Source organism: Heptranchias perlo, chromosome 4 (genome assembly GCF_035084215.1).
Source record: "Heptranchias perlo isolate sHepPer1 chromosome 4, sHepPer1.hap1, whole genome shotgun sequence".
NCBI classification, from domain to species: Eukaryota; Metazoa; Chordata; class Chondrichthyes; order Hexanchiformes; family Hexanchidae; genus Heptranchias; species Heptranchias perlo.
This window is the reverse complement of record NC_090328.1, coordinates 82,110,511-82,126,966: the sequence shown is the minus strand read 5'-3', so window position 1 is coordinate 82,126,966 and position 16,456 is coordinate 82,110,511. Positions and strand designations below refer to the sequence as shown.

The following is a 16,456-nucleotide window of genomic DNA, read 5'->3' as shown; positions in this document are numbered from 1 at the left end:
TTTAAGCATAAACCCGGCAACTACAGGCCAGTCAGTTTAACCTCAGTGGTGGAGAAGCTTTTAAAAACAATAATCTGGGACAAAATTAATAGTCACTTAGACAAGTATGGATTAATAAAGGAAAGCTAGCATGGATTTGTTGAAGGCAAATCGTGTTTAACTAACTTGATTGAGTTTTTTGATGAGGTAACAGAGAGGGTTGATGAGGACAATGCGGTTGGTATGTATATGGACTTTCAAAAGACGCTTGATAAGTGCCACACACATAAGAACATAAGAAATAGGAGCAGGAGTAGGCCAATCGGCCCCTCGAGCCTGCTCCGCCATTCAATAAGATCATGGCTGATCTGATCCTAACCTCAAATCTAAATTCATGTCCAATTTCCTGCCCGCTCTCCGTAACCCCTAATTCCCTTTACTTCTAGGAAACTGTCTATTTCTGTTTTAAATTTATTTAATGATGTAGCTTCCTGGGGCAGCAAATTCCACAGACCTACTACCCTCTGAGTGAAGAAGTTTCTCCTCATCTCAGTTTTGAAAGAGCAGCCCCTTATTCTAAGATTATGCCCCCGAGTTCTAGTTTCACCCATCCTTGGGAACATCCTTACCGCATCCACCCGATCAAGCCCCTTCACAATCTTATATGTTTCAATAAGATCGCCTCTCATTCTTCTGAACTCCAATGAGTAGAGCCCCAATCTACTCAACCTCTCCTCAGATGTCTGCCCCCTCATCCCCGGGATTAACCAAGTGAACCTTCTTTGTACTGCCTCGAGAGCAAGTATGTCTTTTCTTAAGTATGGACACCAAAACTGTATGCAGTATTCCAGGTGCGGTCTCACCAATACCTTATATAACTGCAGCAATACATCCCTGTTTTTATATTCTATCCCCCCAGCAATAAACGGCAACATTCCGTTGGCCTTCTTGATCACCTGATGTACCTGCATACTAACTTTTTGATTTTCTTGCACTAGGACCCCCAGATCCCTTTGAACTGCAGTACTTTCCAGTTTCTCGCCATTAAGATAATAACTTGCTCTCTGTTTTTTCCTGCCAAAGTGCATAACCTCACATTTTCCAATATTGTATTGCATCTGCCAAATCTCTGCCCACTCACCCAGCCTGTCTATATCCCCTTGTAGGTTTTTTATGTCCTCCTCACTCTCCACTTTCCCTCCCATCTTTGTATCATCTGCAAACTTTGATATGTTACACTCGGTCCCCTCCTCCAAATCGTTAATATAGATTGTAAAGAGTTGGGGACCCAGCACCGACCCCTGCAGAACACCACTGGCTACAGGTTGCCAGTCCGAGAATGAACCATTTATCCCAACTCTCTGCTTCCTGTTAGATAACCAATCCTCCACCCATGCCAGAATATTCCCCCCAATCCATTGATTCTTTATCTTGAGCAATAATCTTTTATGTGGCACCTTGTCGAATGCCTTCTGGAAGTCTAAATACACTACGTCCACTGGTTCCCCTTTATCCACCCTGTACGTTATGTCCTCAAAGAACTCAAGCAAATTTGTCAGACATGACTTCCCCTTCATAAAGCCATGCTGACTTTGTCCTATTAAATTATGCTTATCCAAATGTTCTGCTACTGTCTCCTTAATAATAGACTCCAAAATTTTACCCACCACAGATGTTAGGCTAACTGGTCTATAATTTCCAGCCTTCTGCCTACTACCCTTTTTAAATAAGGGTGTTACATTAGCAGTTTTCCAATCTGCCGGGACCTTTGCCGAGTCCAGAGAATTTTGGAAAATTATTACCAAAGCATCCACAATCCCTACTGCCACTTCCCTCAAGGCCCTAGGATGTATGCCATCAGGTCCAGGGGATTTATCCGCCTTGAGTCCCATTAATATACTGAGTACCAATTCCTTAGTGATTTTAATCGTATTAAGCTCCTCCCCCCTAGAGCCCCCTGTTTGTCCAGTGTTGGGATATTCTTAGTGTCCTCTACCGTAAAGACTGAAACAAAATATTTGTTCAGCATTTTTGCCATCTCCATGTTTCCCACCATTAATTTCCCGGTCTCATCCTCTAAGGGACCCTTTTTCTTTTTATATAACGATAGAATCTCTTGCTATCTGTTTTTATATTTTTTGCTAATTTCTTTTCATAATCTATGTTCCCTTTCTTAATCAATCCTTTAGTTACTTTTTGCTGTCTTTTGAAGACGTCCCAATCTTCTATCCTCCCACTAAGTTTGGCCTCCTTATATGTCCTTGTTTTTAGTCGGATACTATCCTTAATTTCTTTACTTAGCTACGGATGGCTGTCATTTCTTTTACACCCTTTTTTCCTCAGTGGAATATATATTTTTTGAAATTTGTAAAATAACTCCTTAAATGAACACCACTACTCATGTACCGTCTTACCCTTTAATCTATTTTCCCAGTCCACTTTAATCAATTCCGCTCTCATACCATCATAGTCTCCTTTATTCAAGCTCAGTACGCTTGTTTGAGAACTAACCTTCTCACCCTCTAATTGGATATGGAATGTAACCATGTTATGGTCACTCATTCCAAGGGGATCCTTAACTAGGACATTATTAATTAATCCTGGCTCATTACACAGGACCTGGTCCAAGGTTGCTTGCCCCCTTGTGGAATCAGTTACATACTGCTCAAGAAATCCATCCCGAATACACTCAATAAACTCTTCCTCAAGGCTGCCCTGCCCAATTTGGTTTGTCCAGTTTACTAGAACTAGGGGGCATAATCTTAGAATAAGGGGCTGCTCTTTCAAAACTGAGATGAGGAGAAACTTCTTCACTCAGAGGGTGGTAGGTCTGTGGAATTTGCTGCCCCAGGAAGCCGTGGAAGCTACATCACTAGATAAATTTAAAACAGAAATAGACAGTTTTCTAGAAGTAAAGGAAATTAGGGGTTATGGGGAGCGGGCAGGAAATTGGACATGAAGCTGAGTTCGGATCGGTCAATGCCCTGTGGGTGGCGGAGAGGGCCCAGGGGCTGAGTGGCCGGGTCCTGCTCCTACTTCGTGTGTTCTTTAGTTTTGTGGTTGGGATCAGATCAGCCATGATCTTATTGAATGGCGGAGCAGGCTCGAGGGGCCGATTGGCCTACTCCTGCTCCTATTTCTTATGTTCTTATTAATATGATAGTTAAAATCCCCCATAATTATAGCTGTTCCCTTATTACATGCCCCGACTATTTCCTGATTAATACTTCTTCCAGCAGAGTTGCAACTATTAGGAGGCCTATATACTACGCCCACTAGCGTTTTTTTCCCCTTCTTATTCCTTATCTCTACCCAAACTGTTTCATTATCCTGATCCTTTGTCCCAATATCATTTCTCTGTATTACAGTGATTCTTTCCTTTATTAACATAGCCACCCCACCTCCCCTTCCTTCCTGCCTGTCCTTCCTGATTGTTAAATACCCTGGCATATTTAATTCCCAGTCGTTGTCACCCTGCAGCCATGTTTCTGTAATGGCCACAAGATCATACCCATACGTAGTTATTTGTGCCGTTAACTCGTCCATTTTGTTACGAATGCTACGTGCATTCAGATAAAGAAATTTCAAATATGTTTTGTGACACTTAGTTCCTGCTTTTTCCTTTTTTAACACTTTACCTTTTACTCCATACCTTCTGTCCCTTCCTGACACGCTTTCCTCTGTCTCCCTGCTCAGGTTCCCAACCCCCTGCCACAGCTTTGATGCTGGGTTAATCGTCTTACGCCTTCTAGTTTTTATTTTATCTGTCGTGCCTAAAGTACACTTTCTTTCCGCTGCTCTCCGCTTTTCCCTTTCACTTGTTCTTGAACAACTGTTTGTACTATTTGTATTGTAGATTTCCCCTGGGTCTTCCCCTCTCTTGCTGCTCTCAAATTTATTCCCTTCTGACTCCCTGCTCAGGTTCCCATCCCCCTGCCACTCCAGTTTAAACTTTCCCCAACAGCACTAGCAAACACCCCCGCGAGGACATTGGTCCCGGTCCTGCTCGGGTGTAACCTGTCACGCTTGTACAGGTCCCACCTTCCCCAGAACCGGTCCCAATGTCCCAGGAATCTAAATCCCTCCCTCCTGCACCATCCCTGCAGCCACGCATTCATCCTGTCTATTCTCCTGTTCCTATACTCACTAGCACGTGGCACCGGTAGTAATCCTGAGATCACTACCTTTTGAAGTCCTGCTTTTTAATTTATCTCCTAACTCCTTGAATTCACCTTGCAGGACCCCATCCCTTTTTTTACCTATGTCGTTGGTACCAATATGGACCACGACTACTGGCTGTTCACATAATAGGCTTGTCAGCAAAATTGAAGCCCATTGAATAAAAGGGGCAGTGTCAGCATGGATATGAAATTGGCTAAGTGACAGGAAACAGGGAGTAATGGTGAACAGTTGTTTTTCGGACTAGAGGAAGGTATAACGTGGTGTCCCCCAGGGGTCGGTACTAGGACCACTGCTTTTTTTTTATATGTATTAATGACTTGGACTTGGGTGTGCAGGGCACAATTTCAAAATTTTGCAGTTGACACAAAGCTTGGAAGTGTAGTAAACAGTGAGAAGAATAGTAATAGACTTCAAGAGGACATAGACAGGCTGGTGGAATGGGCAGACACATGGCAGATAAAATTTAACACAGAGAAGTGTAAAGTGATACATTTTGGCAGGAAGAATGAGGAGAGTCAATATAAACTAAATAGTACAATTCTAAAGCGGGTGCAGGAACAGAGAGACTTGGGGATTTATGTGCACAAATCTTTGAAGGTGGCAGGACAGGTTGAGAAAGCGGTTAAAAAAGCTTGCAGGATCTTGGACTTTATAAATAGAGGCCTGGAGTACAAAAGCAAGAAAGTTAGGTTGAACCTTTTCTAAAACATTAGTTCGGTCACAACTGGAGTATTGTGTCCAATTCTGAGCACCGCACTTTAGGAAGGATGTGAAGGCCTTCACGAGGGTACAAAAAAATTTACTGGAATGGTTCCAGGGATGAGGGACTTCAGTTACGTGGATAGACTCGAGAAGCTGGGGTTGTTCTCCTTAGAGCAGAGAAGGTTAAGAGGAGGTTTGATAGAAGTGTTCAAAATCATAAAGGGTTTAGATAAAGTAAATAAAGAGAAACTGTTGCGATTAGCGGAAAGGTTGAGAACCAGAGGACACAGATTTAAGGCAAGAGAACCCAAGGCGACATGAGGAAAAACCTGTTATGCAGCAAGTTGTTATGATCTGGAATGCAGTGCCTGAAAGGGTGGTGGACGCAGATACAATCTTGGCTTTCAAAAAGGAATTGGATAAATACTTGAAGGGGAAAAAAATTGCAGGGCTATGGGAAGACAGTGAGGGAATGGGACTAACCAGATTGCTCTTATAAAGAGCCGGCCCGGGCTCGATGGGCTGAATGGCCTCTTTCTGTGCTGTAACCATTCTATGATTCTATATATCAGCCCATTTTCTTATCCCTAATCTTCAGGTAATGCCTTCCAATGGATACCATTCCAAGATTGAGTTTTGTCATCAGCTGTATGACCGAATCTGCCATCGCTGTGATGGAAGGACCTACACGGTACCTTGCACGCCAGTGACCTTTGTATTTTAAACCTGCAAGTCCAGCGCCACAAACTCGTCACCAGCTGCTTAATCCAGGTCCTCATGTGAAGAGCCTTGGCAAAATGGCATGCCCCCTGTAAGGTTATTGTCGGCCAGAGGCCTCCCTCACTGTAACCACTTCCCTTTCTTGCTACAAATCCACCTCACAGCTTGGTTCAGGATCCCACACATGGACCAGATCAAGCTCTTCTGCTGCATTGCTAGGAATTCTGAAACATGAAGGAGAGTATGTTTGGATACATATTTTGTATTTTGTATGTCACAAGCTTAGTTTGTGTTGGGACTTTGCTGTCATTGAGAAAGAGAGGATGGTGCTGGAGGGACTTGGTCCAAGCTGAAGTTGGCATCCAATGGGACAACCCCCCCACCTCCAAAGGTACCAGTATGAATCAACAATTGGAACAGATGCCTCTTGAATCTTTCAATCAATACATTTGAGATCCCATCTTGAGCTGTGCGAAGCCATAATGCATCACTTGAGGGCACTGACCACCATACCTCATTTGTTCATCCATTGTTCAAGGTGGTGAGTAGAGTGCGCAGATCTGCAGGTGAGTCTGCCAAGAACAAAATATCAGCTGAATGTCACAATTTATGAAATGCTGAATCAGACACACCCAAGATGTTTTATTGTACCCAGTGTAATTTGTGAACTTCTACACATTGTTTACTCAGATGCTGTACACTGAAATTAAGGGAGTGGTAGCAGTGGTTGACTGTGCAGCCAACTGATGAGCTGCCTGGCGATCAGATGTCTGGCTGTCTGCATCTATGACTTAACTCTAATGCATGTGCAGTTGTGTCAGGAATACTCTCTGCTAAGTCACTAGAACTTTATTGCTTTGTGAAGTGGCTACTTTGACAACTGTGCAAGGCTATGTAGTGGTATAAAAATGCTGCTGACATTACTGACAGTTCCTATGCCTTGCCATGTATGTCATTGCTGGAAGCCAGCTCCTTGTGAGGCCCAGTGGACTGTCCAAGCACAGAACAGTGTTCCATTATGAGGCCTTCGAATCATCCTCTAATAGGTAAAGCATTATCTAAGCAAGTTCATAGACTCATAGAAAGGTTACAGCACGGAAGGAGGCCATTCGGCCCAAGGAGTCCACGCCGGCTCTATGCAAGAGCAATCCAGCTAGTCCCACTCTCCCACCCGATCACCATAGCCCTACAAATTTTTTCCTTTCAAGTACTTATCCAGTTCCCTTTTGAAGGCCATGATTGAATCTGCCTCCGCCACCCCTTCGGGCAGTGCATTCCAGATCCTAACCACTCGCTGTGTAAAAAAGTTTTTCCTTATGTCACCAAGGGTTCTTTTGCCAATCATCTTAAATCTATGTCCTCTAGTCCTTGACCCTTCCACCAATGGGAACAGTTTCTCTCTATCTACTCTGTCTGGACCCTTCATGATTTTGAGTACCTCTATCAAATCTCCTCTCAACCTTCTCTGTTCCAAGGAGAACAACCCCAGCTTTTCCAGTCTATCCACGTAACTAAAGTTCCTCATCCCTGGTATCATTCTAGTAAATCTTTTCTGCACCCTCTCTAAGGCCTTCACATCTTTCCTAATGTGCGGTGCCCAGAACTGGACACAATACTCCAGTTGTGGCCGAACCAGTGTTTTGTAAAGGTTCATAATGACTTTCATACTTTTGTATTCTGTGCCTCTATTTATAAAGCCCAGGATCCCGTATGCTTTTTTATAATAGGGAATGAGGAAATGGCAGAGAAATTAAACAAATATTTTGGCCCCGATATTAGCGGGGAGGCGGGATGGCAACGTGGGGGGTGGGGTGGGGGGACGCGATTGGACGCGTGGCAAACCCACGTGAACCAAACTTACCGTTTCCGACGTGATCGCACGTTGATTGATAGAGATTAACATCCTCTCCAGGTTGCGCGCCCGGAAGCTAGCCTGATTGACAGGCTGGCTGCCATCAGGAGCTGCAACGCAAGGAGGGGGGCGGGAAAAAGAGCGAGCCAGACGTCATCCGGCACTCGACTGGAAGATCTGAGGGGGGAGGAGAAGAGAAAATCGGGAGAGGAGAAGGGTGGATCGGGGGGGACATTGGGGGAAGATAGAGAGGGTGAGATGGGGGGGACATTGGAGGACGATCAGGAGGGTGAGATCGGGGGGACATCGGAAGGGTGAAGAGGTGGACATCAGAGCGGAAGACGGGAGCAGGTTTCAAAGATAGGTGCATTTAGTGTTTTCACTTCATTGCGTAGTTTTTTATTTAATTTATTTAGTTTATTTTTCCCTGATCCAGCCCTTCACGCGAATCAGAAGCGGTGGGCAAGCCGCCCAGGTAAGTTTAAAAAAAATCTTTCTAATCCCTTCATCTGTCACAGGTAAAGTGCCTTAAGTACCTCAATGAGGGACATTTGGCTCTTTAACTGCCCTTAAAGCCGACGGGACTTCTGATTTTGGGTCGCCCGCGCGCGCACACAGATGAGTCCCGGGAAACTCGGAAGCCAGCGGGTTGGAACCGGCTTCCGAACCTGAACGGGATTTGCGCGATTTTCGGAGCCCCGCCCCCAGTGCACCCGCATTTGCCTCCTAAAATTTTTTTTTTATTCGTTCATGGGATGTGGGCGTCGCTGGCGAGGCTGGCATTTATTGCCCATCCCTAATTGCCCTTGAGAAGGTGGTAGTGAGCCGCCTTCTTGAACCGCTGCAGTCCTTGTGGTGAAGGTTCTCCCACAGTGCTGTTAGGAAGGGAGTTCCAGGATTTTGACCCAGCGACGATGAAGGAACGGTGATATATTTCCAAGTCGGGATGGTGTGTGACTTGGGGGGGGACGTGCAGGTGGTGTTGTTCCCATGTACTTGCTGCTCTTGTCCTTCTAGGTGGTAACGGTCGTGGGTTTGGGAGGTGCGGTCAAAGAAGCCTTGGTGAGTTGCTGCAGTGCATCATGTGGATGGTACACACTGCAGCCACAGTGCGCCGGTGGTGAAGGGAGTGAATGTTTAGGATGGTGGATGGGGTGCCAATCAAGCGGGCTGCTTTGTCCTGGATGGTGTCAAGCTTCTTGAGTGTTGTTGGAGCTGCACTCATCCAGGCAAGTGGAGAGTATTCCATCACACTCCTGACTTGTGCCTTGTAGATGGTGGAAAGGGTTTAGGGAGTCAGGAGATGAGTCACTCGCCGCAGAATACCCAGCATCTGACCTGCTCTTGTAGCCATAGTATTTATGTGGCTGGTCCAGTTAAGTTTCTGGTCAATGGTGACCCCCAGGATGTTGATGGTGGGGGATTCGGCGATGGTAATGCCATTGAATGTCAAGGGGAGGTGGTTAGACTCTCTCTTGTTGGAGATGGTCATTGCCTGGCACTTGTCTGGCGTGAATGTTACTTGCAACCTATCAGCCCAAGCCTGGATGTTGTCCAGGTCTTGCTGCATGCGGGCTCGGACTGCTTCATTATTTGAGGGGTTGCGAATGGAACTGAACACTGTGCAATCATCAGCGAACATCCCCATTTCTGACCTTGTGATGGAGGGAAGGTCATTGATGAAGCAGCTGAAGATGGTTGGGCCAGGACACTGCCCTGATGAACTCCTGGGGCTGAGATGATTGGCCTGCAAAACCACTACCATCTTCCTTTGTGCGAGGTATGACTCCAGCCACTGGAGAGTTTTCCCGCTGATTCCCATTGACTTCAATTTTACTGGGGCTCCTTGGTGCCACACTCAGTCAAATGCTGTTTTGATGTCAAGGGCAGTCACTCTCACCTCTGGAGTTCAGCTCTTTTGTCCATGTTTGGACCAAGGTTGTAATGAGGTCTGGAGCCGAGTGGTCCTGGCAGAACCCAAACTGAGCATCGGTGAGCAGGTTATCGGTGAGAAAGTGCTGCTTGATAGCACTGTCAACGACACCTTCCATCACTTTGCTGATGATTGAGAATAGACTGGTGGGGCAGTAATTGGTTGGATTGGATTTGTCCTGCTTTTTGTGGACAGGACATACCTGGGCAATTTTCCACATTGTCGGGTAGATGCCAGTGTTGTAGCTGTACTGGAACAGCTTGGATAGAGGCGCGGCTAGTTGTGGAGCACAAGTCTTTAGCACTACAGCCGGGATGTTATGTCAGGGCCCATACCTTTGCTGTATCCAGTGCACTCAGCCATTTCTTGATATCACGTGGAGTGAATGGAAATGGCTGAAGACTGGCTTCTGTGATGGTGGGGATATCAGGAGGAGGCCGAGATGGATCATCCACTTGGCACTTCTGGCTGAAGATGGTTGCATCACCCCTGTTGTGTCTGTCTTCACGGAAGAAGACACAAGAAACCTCCCAGAAATACTAGAGAACCAAGGGTCTGGCGAGAATGAGGAACTGAAGGAAATTAGTATTGGTGAAAAAAATAGTACTAGAGAAATTAATGGGACTGAAAGTCGAAAAATTCCAAAGGACCTGATAATCTACATCCCAGGGTTTTGAAAGAGGTGCCTATAGTGATAGTGGATGCATTGGTTGTCATCTTCCAAAATTCTATAGATTCTGGAACTGTTCCTGCCGATTGGAGGGTAGAAAATGTAACCCCGCTGTTTAAGAAAGGAGGGAGAGAGAAAACAGGGAACTTACAAACCTGTTAGCCTGATATCAGGAGTAGGGAAAATGCAAGAATCTATTATAAAGGTTATGATAACAGGACACTTAGAAAATAATAATAGGATTTGGCAGAGTCAACATGGATTTATGAAAGGGAAATCATGTTTAACAAACCTATTGGAGTACTTTGAGGATCTAACTAGTAGAATAGATAAGGGAGAACCAGTGGATGTGGTGTATTTGGATTTTCAGAAGGTTTTCGATAAGATCCCACACAGGAGGTTGGTGAACAAAGTTAGAGCACATGGAATTGGGGGTAATATACTGGCATGGTTTGAGAATTGGTTAACGGACAGAAAACAGAGAGTAGGACTAAACGGGTCTTTTTCAGGTTGGCAGACTGTGACTAGTGGGGTACCGCAGGGATCAGTGCTTGGGCCCCAGCTATTCACAATCTATATCAATGATTTGGATGAGGGGACCAAATGTAATATTTCCAGGTTTGCTGATGACACAAAACTGGGTGGTAATGAGAGTTGTGAGGAGGATGCAAAGAGGCTTCAAGGGGATATAGACAGGCTAAGTGAGTGGGCAAGAACATGGCAGATGGAATATAATGTGGAAAAATGTGAAGTTATCCACTTTGGTAGGAAAAACAGAAATGCGGAGTATTTTTTAAATGGTAAGAGATTGGGAAATGTTGATATTCAAAGGGACCTGGGTGTCCTTGTACATGAGTCACTGAAAGCTAACATGAAGGTGCAGCAAACAATTAGGAAGGGAAATGGTATGTTGGCCTTTATTACAAGAGGATTTGAGTACAGGAGTAAAGATGTCTTACTACAGTTGTATAGAGCCTTGGTGAGACCGCACCCTGGAATATTGTGCACAATTTTGGTCTCCTTACCTAAGAGAGGATATACTTGCCATAGTGGGAGTACATCGAAGGTTCACCAGACTGATTCCTGGGATGGCGGGATTGTTGTATGAGGAGAGATTGAGTAGACTAGGCCTTATTCTCTAGAGTTTAGAAGAATGAGAAGTGATCTCATTGAAACATACAGAATTCTTACAGGGCTCAATAGGGTAGATGCAAGGAGGATATTTCCCCTGGCTGGGGAATCTAGAACCAGGGGTCAGAGTCTCAGAATAAAGGGTCGGCCATTTAGGACTGAGATGAGGAGAAATTTCTTCAATCAAAGGGTGGTGAATCTTTGGAATTCTCTACCCCAGAGGGTTGTGGAGGCTCAGTTATTGAGTACATTCAAAACAGAGATTGATAGTTTTCTAGATATTAAAGGCATCAAGGGATATGGGGATGTATCAGAAAAATGGTGTTGAGGTAGAAGTTCAGCCATGATCTTGTTGAATGGCGGAGCAGGCTCGAGGGACCGGATGGTCTACTCCTGCTCCTATTTCTTATGTTCTTAACCGCTTTCTCAACCTGCCCTGCCACCTTCAACGATTTGTGCACATATACCCCCAGATCTCTGTTCCTGTACCCCTTTTAGAGTTGTGCCCTCTAGTTTATATTGCCTCTCCTCATTCTTCCTACCAAAATGTATCACTTTGCATTTTTCTGAGTTAAATTTCATCTGCCGCGTGTCCGCCCACGCCACCAGCCTGTCTATATCTTCTTGAAATCTATCACTATCCTCCTCACTGCTTACTGCCTTTCCAAGTTTTGTGTCATCTGCAGATTTTGAAATTGTGCCATGTTCACCCAAGTCCAAGTCATTAATATATGTCAAGAAAAGTAGTGGTCCCAGCACAGACCCCTGGGAAACACCACTGTACACTTCCCTCCAGTCCGAAAAACAACCGTTCACCATTACTCTCTGTTTCCTATGCCTTAGCCAATTCTGTATCCATGCTGCTACTACCCCCTTTATTCCATGGGCCGCAATTTTGAAGATAAGCTTACCATGCACTTTATCGAACGCCTTTTGAAAGTCCATATACACCACATCAACTGCATTGCCCTCATCTACCCTCTCTGTTACCTCATCAAAAAACTCTAACAAGTTAGTTAAACACGATTTGCCTTTAACAAATCCGTGCTGACTTTACCCTAATCAATCCACAATCGTCCAAGTGACTGTTAATTCTGTCCCGGATTATCGTTTCTAAAAGTTTCCCCATCACTGAGGTTAGACTGACTGGCTTACAGTTGTTGGGTTTATCTTTAGACCCTTTTTTGCACAAGGGTTTAACATTTGCGATTCTCCAATCCTCTGGCACCACCCCCATATCTACGGATGTTTGGAAGATTATGGGCAGTACCTCCATAATTTCCACTCTTACTTCCCTCAGCAACCTAGGATGCATCCCATCCGGTTCGGGTGACTTATCTACTTTAAGTACTTTAAGCTGCTTTCTAGTACCTCTTCTTTATCAATTTTTAGCCCATCCAGTATCTCAACTTCCGTTACTGAGACTCTAGCAGTATCTTCTTCCTTGGTAAAGACAGATGCAAAGTACTCATTTAGTATCTCTGCCTCCATGAGTCAAATCTCCTTTATGGTTCCCTAATCGGCCCCGCCCGTCCTCTTACTACCAGCTTACTGTTTACATGCCTATAGAAGACTTTTGGATTCCCTTTTATATTGGCCGTCAATCTATTCTCATACTCTCTCTTTGCCCCTCTTATTTCCTTTTTCACTTCCCTTCTGAACTTTCTATATTCAGCTTGGTGGGACATAATTAGTATATAGGCACTCATATTCATTTGGGTATTATGTTTTCATTACATTAATTATGAAGCGCTTGCGCATGTTGGAGATGTTGATGTAAAATATGTTATAAATTATGTAATATAATAAATATACCACATATCAGATAGTTTGTGCAGCCTTCCAACTTCCCTCGGACCAATGCCTTCCAGAACTTTCCTCTTAATAAATCGGTGAATGGGCTGTTCATACATTGTCACTGCCTATTGCTGGAAGGGCCCACCATCTGTCCCACTTCAGTCCCTGTTCAATGCATTTTGGCCTTTAAACATGAGTAGTGTGATTTAATTAGGACAGCTTCAAGAGCCACCTGGCAATACATTCATCAATGGGACTGAGCATTTGCTTTCTTTCACTCATTGCTTTAAAAAGTAACACTTCAAAGCAGTCCTTGACGACCTTGTTAAAGCAGGGTCATGCTTATCATTTACCTTGATGCTCTTTCTCAAATCATAAAACTTCTTGCACTTATCCTCCCAGATCTTTCTACTGGTTGTCCTCACATAGCCAATTTAATGAAACATTGCCATATTTTCCAAATCTAGAACATTTTCCTGGACTGACTTTCCCATACCAAAAAGTTATTTTATTTTAAGAATATTGTCAATCAAGACTTCAGTGTCATGTTGTGTAATGCAGGGCGGGTAAGAACGTACTAAAATCTGACTGGCGTATGATCCTGCCCAATTTTCCTTTCTGTGCTCCACCCAAGCGATGCTCAACGCCCAGGCAGTAAAGAAAAAAATCTACCCCATATTCTCTTCATTTTCACAATGCTTGTATGTGATTGAACAGTATTAGTCAAGTCACACCTAAATGGACAATTTTCAACCTTTGATGCTGACAGATTCAAATAGCATGAATTGGGTGGAAAATAATACAATATCGCCATCTTAATTTTCATTCACTATTTTCTTCAAAACAGAAGTATTTAACCTTTAAATTGCAAAAAGAGCAAAAGAGAAACCTTTAAGACTAGAAGGTAGAAAATAGGGAATGTTACCACAGTGACTTTTGGTGCTTGCAGCTCTATTTCCTGTAATACCGTAGTATCTTACCTGCTGCTTTAAGTTTGAGTGTCGACCAGCACTAAAACAACCAGGTCATTCCGAATCTGGTACATCAATTATTTAGATGTTAAAAGGAGGTTGGCTGGCGATATGGGAAAAAGGATGTTACACCTCAGTTATATTGAAACCTAATGTTTTAATATGGGCTCTGTATATGAAATGAGGGCAAGTGCTTTAGTTGGATAGCTTCACATTAATAAAGTTATAAATTGCAGCAGAAGCGCAACAGACAGCATGCGGAATGTATTGGTGCATGGAATGGGGGATGTAATGCTCAATACTAGGATGGTTATGTGTGGAATTCACTACCGGATTATACTGCATGAATCAGAGCTGGCATGAAGTCAACCCCAGAGGTGTGTCTATTTTACACCAGCGGCTATCATTCAGTTTTACTGGATGGCAGAGATTGATTGCAGCAGATTTCAGAGCCAATCTTACCTCTCTACTAGTATAACCAGGGCTAGGAGATATGAATTCATATCCCAGCCTTTTGCCCAGCACAGAGTGGAGTGTTTCTGAACTACTCATAGTATCCTTTGCCAGTTATAATAACAACTTTTCCTGTTTGCTGGAGATGTAGGGTTGCCAACCCTGGTCCGTTGTATTTCTGGAGGTTGGATCATGTGACATTTGCCCAGTTTGTAAATGTTCTTGTTTTGAGCAGCCTATCTGATACTGCCCGGCCTGTCCTGCTCACTGAGCAAATGTGAACAGCTCTATTGGACATCGTTCCTGCTCCACAGTTCTGGAACTGTTGTATTGGTTCACAAACCTTTCAGAACATGCGCAGACTAATGCAAAGGGAATACACAGGAGTCTGCAGCCTGACCTCCTGACAGCACCTTAACTTGAGTTGTGGAGGAGAAAAATTACCAACCAATGGAGCAAGATGCCCCGCGTGTGCAAAGCAGCCCTTCAAACACCTGTAACTTCACCTAAAATTCTATAACAAATACTGAGTCAGCAGTTTATGTTATGTCCACACATGTGTCTAATACACCTCTTTCAGCAATCTTTAAACAATAATAAAGCAAACATCAAGCTCCAGCTTCTCAGACGCTCGGATATACAATACATTCAATAAGTACCAGCAGACAGTTTGGGACCTGTTCACTCCCATTTCTGACTGTGGAAATCCACCTTTCACAGGGAGGGGGATTAAGAGCCAATGAAAATATAAACTTGCTGTGGTTGTCAAGCTGTTCTAACTAAGCATAATCCATTAATGAGAAGTTATTATCTTTGCGGAAAGTGCAGGGAGAGTTTGGACTTTCTGTCTTGGGTAGTTTTAAAAAACTTTTTCAACCGATTGCCGGACGACTGGAAAGCAATATAGCTTAGAGGTCATTCAAAGTGTCACCATTACTTTTAATAGGCTCCCCCCCCTGTAAGACCACTTCGTTAATATCAATGAAGAGTATCAACCTAGTGCATGCTAAGAGAAAAAGTTACTCCGGATGCTGGAAATCTGAAATAAAAACAGAAAATGCTGGAAATACTCAGCAAGTCGAGTAGCATCTGTGGAGAAAGAAACAGAGTTAATGTTTCAGGTCGATGATCTTTTCTCAGAACTGGAAGAAGTTAAAGATTTAGAGTTTTTAAGCAAGTACAGAGCCAGGCAAAGTGTGGGGGGTGGGAAAGGGGAGGGGAGGAAAGAACAAAAGGGAAGGTCTGTGATAGGGTGGAGGGCAGGAGTGATTAAATGACAAAAGGGATGATGGTGCAAGGCAAGGAGGGTGGTAATGGGACAAATAAAGAAACAAAAGATGGGATTAGAGGAACTGTAAATGGCAATAGCAAAATCATTACCAGCACCTGCTGTCTGAAAAAATGGGAACAGTGGTTATGATATGAAGTTATTGAAATAGATGTTGAGCCCGGAAGGTTGTAAAGTGCCTAAACGAAAGGTGAGGTGCTGTTCCTCGAGCTTCCGTTGAGCTTCATTGGAACAGTGTAGGAGGCTGAGGACAGAGAGGTCAGAGTGGGAGTGGGACGGAGAATTTAAATGGCAAGTGCGACCGGAAGATCAGGCTCACGCTTGTGGACTGAGCGGAGGAGTTCAGCAAAGCGATCACCCGATCTGCATTTGATCTCCCCATTGTAGAGGAGATCGCATTGTGAGCAGCGAATACAGTATACTAAATTGAAAGAAGTACAAGTAAATCGCTGTTTCACCCGGAAGGAGTGTCCAGGGTCCCAAACACTCCTTCCAGGTGAAACGGAGATTTACTTGTACTTCTTTCAATTTAGTATACTGTATTCGCTGCTCACGATGCAGCCTCCTCGACATTGGGGAGATCAAATGCAGATCGGGTGATCGCTTTGCTGAACTCCTCCGCTCAGTCCACAAGCATGACCCTGACCTTCCGGTTGCTTGCCATTTTAATTCTCCGTCCCACTCCCACTCTGACCTCTCTGTTCTTGGCCTCCTATGCTGTTCCACTGAAGCTCAACGGAAGATCGAGGAACAGCACCTCATCTTTCAATTAGGCACT

At 44.2% G+C, this 16,456-nt stretch overlaps 1 protein-coding gene across 4 annotated transcripts in view; it reads left to right on the top strand.

The window, feature by feature from the left end:
• Positions 1-16,456, top strand: part of auh (AU RNA binding protein/enoyl-CoA hydratase) — a 248,056-nt gene that overhangs the window by 206,361 nt on the left and 25,239 nt on the right. The gene's annotated exons all lie outside the window — the stretch shown is intronic.